Below are 6,337 nucleotides of genomic sequence, written 5' to 3'. Positions count from 1 at the left end.
TAATGACAACATGTTGGCTTTGACCTGCAACTTCTCAGCTTTGAGAAACCGTTGAAATTTTTTTCCTATAACACAAATCGCAGCAATGCAGAATGTGCTTGTACAAATGTCTCGGATGTGATTCGCTCGGTGTTAAAGGGTTAAGGGATTTGGGGCCCGAACCTCAAACCAAAGACGAGGATTTGGGATAATTAGAGCTGCAGTGATTATTTTCCCGATTAATCGAGTAAGCGTTTGGTCCAGAAAACATAAAAAAATGTTGATCAGTGTTTTTCAAACCTGGAAATGATGTTCTCAAATGTCTTGTTTTTGTCCACAAACCAAAATGATTCCGTTTTAATGATTCATGTCTTGATTTCTTTCTGAACAAAGAAACCAGAAAATATTCACATTTAAGAAGCTGAAACCATAAGAAATCTTGCTTTAATAATGAGAAAAGCTTCAAGCCGATAAGTCGATTATCAAAATAGTTGACAATTAATTTAGTAATTGATTAATAATTGATACGTTGAGCAATTGTTTCAGCTCTAGGGATAATAGCTTGGTACGTGAGTTATAAAGGTCAAAATTCATTCTTTAATACATGTAATGAAGTTCTAGTATCTTCTTTTATGTGATATTTGATCAGGGTTGAAAATGTTTATCTTTCTGGTTTGTTTAAACACACTAAAACATTGTTATTACCTTGTTAACTCTGAATATTACATTGAAAATAAGATATTATTACAATATAATGTCATTACCATACTATAATCACGTGCTTTGCCGTCCACGTTGCTCCGACCACATCCCACAACATAAAACAACAACAACTTTCAGAGACAAACACACAGAAGACGACAACAGAGACGTTTCCTCCATGCTGTTTAATATATAGGGGCTTCTGCTCTTTCTCTATACATAGTGGTGGGAGTGTTGTGACGTCGTCTACTGTACACGCTAATATTGCCATTAAAATAGTTCATTTACAATATTATACGTTCACTCACTGTATATTATCTAATGATGTCAGCAGAACCACTGCATCAGATGCCCTGAATGGTCGCCACGTGTTCAAAGACTTGATATACATTAATTATCGTTACATATTCTATGGAACACACACAGTCGGACGAGGAGTAAAGCAGGAAATTACGTTGTACACACTCGATATTGACAACAACAATAATAACGGAAAAGAAAACATGCCTCCCACCTCCTCCTAACCCCGCCCACAAATATTCAGCATCGCGTGTGTGTGTGTGTGTGAGGATATACGCAGTATATAATCAACCAGTCACCACCGCACACTCTACACTGACGACCTCACACCACAGCAGGAAGCTCAAGTGCATTATGGGACAGAAACGGAAAAGTGGCCTCTTTTTTTTTTGGCGCCGCAAGTAATCTTTTCATAAAGTGCTGTGCTGTAAAAAACTGAACGAGAGGTAACTGAAATCGAATGAATGTATCAGTTAATCCAGTGGTCTCAAACCTGCACATGTGGCCCCTCGATAAATTTCATGCGGCCCTGCTATTTAATGTTAACATTAAATGTCATTTTTTGTTGTTGTTATTTTTAGATAGTATTTATCATTCCGTACAAAACAAACACTCTAATTTGGAAATTCTGTCACAAATATTATTATTGACGGTATATTGTGATACACTGTCATTTGAGTTTGAGACCCATGAATCAGACACACTGATGAGTGTAAAACCTTTGCTAGAACACAAATGAAAAGTATTGACAACTATTAACATTATCAAAGTATGATCAGATATTATTCATGAAAATGTAGCAGACAAAAATCATGAGAAATGTGATGGTTTATCAAACCCCTGTCAGGACCAGTGAGTGAAAAACATACAGGTATTAAAATGCGCAAATAAACATTGTTCAGAAACTCCAGCAAACATCACGTGATAAAGCAAAAGACGACAAGCTGAAGACCCCAATGTAGCTATATAGCTAAGTGTGACTGAATGAAGTCTAAATGAATAAAATATACACCAACAAGTGTATTATATGTAAAAAAAAAATTAAAAAAATTAAAAGTTCACAACTTCATTTGAACATCAGACAGACATTAACATTGGAAAGTGAACTTTGTTTACTGCTAACCCTCCAGCACCAAATGTAATTGAGAAAATCTTAGTACGTCTTAGTTCAAAAGTGTTATTCTGTGACTTTGATGTTTGAAGTAACTGATGGAGGAGGTCGTGGATTAATAAATCACGGATGGTGTGATGTAAAATCGCTGATTTTCTCAATGGAGTTTGGTGCAGGAGAATATGAACAATTTACAAACTTCAGTTTCCACTCAGAATGAGGCTGTTACATTGTTACATTTTTATTTATTTATTTAAGACATCCTAGATCATTGGTTCTCAAAGTGCGGCCCCGGGGGCCAATGGCGGCCCGCAGAAACATTTCTGGCGGCCCCGCAGTGAATTACAGTTGATAGTTTTAATCCAGGAGCTACTAAGCTTGTTAAATGTTTATTGGACTTTACTGGATACAGACCAATACGTGTAAACTGTAGAACTGACCTTCGTGCATGTTTTTTGTTGTTTTCCCCTGCCCCAACACACCTGATTCAAATGGTCAGCTCGTCATCAAGCATCTGCAAACGCCTTTTAATGACCCATTTATTTGAATCAAGTGTGTTGGAGCAGGGAAACATGGAGAACATGCACAGGACCAGGATTGAGAAACACTGTGCTAGTGCCTCATTGACAAACACTTGAACTGTCCCTTTAATCTCATGCAAACTCGGATCATGTGTGAAAACCAATTGCACTCGATTGCACCAATCAATATAAAATACAAGAGATTTTTTTAGACAAGACGCAAACTTAAGACATTAAAAAAAATCACATCATTCCATGTACATGACTTTATATGAAGAGCCGCGACAGATTAAGCTGATCAGACACTTAATGTGTAATGAAGCGATATAATCTAGATTTTTTTGCATAGAGAAAAAAATGAAGGGGGATTTTGACGATCTGTGTCTGAACGTCACACGACTACACCTCATCCATCGTTTCTGCTCCTCAAACACTGAGGAGAAGAAGATACAAACATAAACACAGTCTCAACACTTCCACTGATTTATTGCAGGGCTGCAACTACTCATCCTTTCATTCATTCATTCACTCATTCCATATCAACTACAAAGGTGAGTCCATAAGTGTGGGCTGTGGCCCTCTGGTGGGCCGTGAAAGTATTGCAGGAGAGGCATTAAGACGTTACGCTTACATGAACACTTTAGCACAATTTAAATACATTTACATACATCTTGAGATAAAAAAAGAGTTCAAATGTACAGTGTGTGAAATTTTGAAGTTTCATGTTGCAACTAAACCATTCACTTCCATGTGTGTTGGAGAAACTATGTAGCCTTCAGTTAGCATCAAAACAAAAAAAACAGTTGTATTAGTAGTTTGTCCATGGCCACCTGTGTTGAGCCAACTCTGCTCCTGATATAAATATAAAAGTCTCATTTTAATTTTACTTCAATGAGATCAGGTCATACGATCATGTGATTGTACCCTCAATTAAAAATTGTTCATTTTATCTTGAATTTCTGCCAAATTAAACAATTTCAACCAAATTTCACACACTGGACTTATTAGTTAGGAAATCAATTTCTTCATAAAACCTTTAATATAATTAAAGGATATTTCCTATCATTTGAAATGAGCCATAGTATTCTTAACTTTGGGGCTACTAATTTGATAATCGATTAATGTAGATGAAGCTTTTATTTAGAAAATGAACACATTTCCTGTGATTTCAGCCCCTAAAATCTGCATGTTCAACATGTTCTACTTTCTCTCCTCTTTGGTTTGTGGACAAAACAGTTTGGGAAACATAAAGAAAATAACAGATTAATCGATGAAATGACCGAAATCACAGTTAGTTGCAGTCCTGATACACAGAAGCATTTTACACTGGGATTATTAACAACCACAACAACAACAACAACAACACTCTCACACCACTTCATTCACAGGATTATATGGCTTTTTTTTGTCAAAACATGAAACCTCTGTAATTCTTCAGCAGTGAAGTGAGTAGACGAAAAACACAGCTCCTAGCTTTGACTGTGGGTGAAGCGTGAGGAGGTGGAGGAGAGGCCTTCCTCTGGTGTGTGTGTCTGCTGCTAATCAAATCCCCAGTCTGGGAATCGCTGCTGTATCGCTGCTGTAAGGCATTTGTCCGTCTTCGTCTCACGTCTCATTGGCTTCTGTCCTTGTGGCTCCTTCAGATTAGTGACGCGGAAAAATCAAACACAGACGACGGGGTCGTCACGATTGTCACTGACTGATCACACGGATCTGACGCACATCTTCTTACACTAGAGATGGGACAATTCTTACAATATTTCCACACATTGCCATAGAAAAACATGATGGATTTACAATTTTGGGATAATAATGACGGAAAAAGCAGGAATATTTCATGTTAATGACCGAGGATTTGTTATGTTATAACAGTCAAACTGTGAAATTTACCCGAAGCATTTCAATGCTAAATGCTAAAACATTAAGAAAACATTATGTAATTTGTTACGTTTCTTAACAAATTTTTCCTCTTAATGTTTTTGCAAAGGAATGCACATATGCACAGTGGATGTTAAATGCATTGTTCCAATTCAGTTCCCACACCAGGAGTCAAACCCAGACTACATGGGTGAAAACCAGGGAGCACTAGACCATATCAGACTGTTGTTACCTTTATTTTGAAAATGCCACAATCAGCTTTTCACCTTTTCAGTGATATTATGAGCACATGATGTTTAATGATCTCACTGGTGATTCAAATGATTCGCTTTAAAATGCTCATTAAAAATTATGTTTGGTAAAGTTTATATTTTATATAGATTTTGTTTGGTAAGTATTTTTTTCAATAACATTTTGTAAAATGTTTCTATAACTATAACATTTTTGTAAGATGTTATTGAAACTTTACAACATTGTTTAAGACATTTCTATAACTTTGTACCATTTTGTTAGAAGTTTTTAAAATGTTACGTGTTGTAAGATGTTTTTATAACGGTACATTTCGTAAGATGTTTTTATAGCTTTACAACATTTCGTAAGATGTTTTTGAACCTTTACAACATTGTGTGACAATTTTAGGTTCCATCAGTATTTTCTTTTCCTAACAGCATTCACATATGGTTCATCTGTTTTCTTTCTTTAATTAAATTAAAACATTTAAAAAATATATTTAAAAGAGGATATTTAAACAGGAAATAAAGATCTTGTCCCATCTCTCGTGAACAACACACTGTTCATTATATCATGTGTGATTTTACATTATGTACAACATTTAGGTTTTTCAGTTTTTCAGCATTTTTCTGTGGACAAAATTGTTTGGATCAGAAGCTCGTTTTACAGATGAAAGGCAGCTGCTTTGCAATATTCACAGAAATAATGACATGAATTATTGTCCTACTTTTTACATCTACTGTATATCCATTGTATATATATATATATATATATAGTATATATGTACATGTTTATCTACCTGAAATGTCTTATTTAAGTTAAACCTGCTTCGTTTTTGCCTCAAACGTGATTCGTCGCCACAGACCAACACAACTCACTTGAACTCAGTGGAAAAACACACACATATTGGATTTCCATACAATCTCAACATCAAGTAAAAATTCTTAAAGTGAACAATAGTGCAAATAGGCCAAACAAATACTACATTAAATAAACATAAAATTATCTCGCGAAATGTAATGATTAACATTATTTTTGCAGGTTTTTTCATAGTCAGCGGAAATTTTTGATTTTTATACGGCGGTTTTTAAATCCCAGGGGTGGGTGTATTTTCTCCAGCTTCCTCCTCACAGTCCCAACACATGCAGACTTTGATTAGCTTCACTAGCCCCAGGAACCACTGTGACCCTGAAAATGAATGAAAGTTCAACTTCTGCATCAGATCACCAAACTAACACTTCATTCATCAAACGCACGCATGCACGCACTAAAAAACACCCTGATCCCAGATATGATCCCTCAATCCTGACGCACAACCGAGTCGTGGAATTATGTGTTTTAAAAAAACGATTTACAGAGTGACACACAACACGAAAAAAAAAAAGAATCGGCATGACCTCATCTGTGTCGACGAAAAAGAAAAGAAAAACCCACATTTTCTGCAAACATAAACAAGACTATTTAGTCATGCATGTGCACATATACATACACACACATATCGTGTACACACACACACCCATAGTTCACATACTCCATGTCAACATGATCATTGAGTCAGACTTGTATGGATTTGGATTAGGGCCAAATGTAAAAAAAAAAAAAAAACTATTGGAAA

Source organism: Microchirus variegatus (genome assembly GCF_963457635.1).
Source record: "Microchirus variegatus genome assembly, chromosome: 6".
Taxonomy (NCBI): Eukaryota; Metazoa; Chordata; class Actinopteri; order Pleuronectiformes; family Soleidae; genus Microchirus; species Microchirus variegatus.
Note: the sequence above shows the minus strand (reverse complement) of the source record.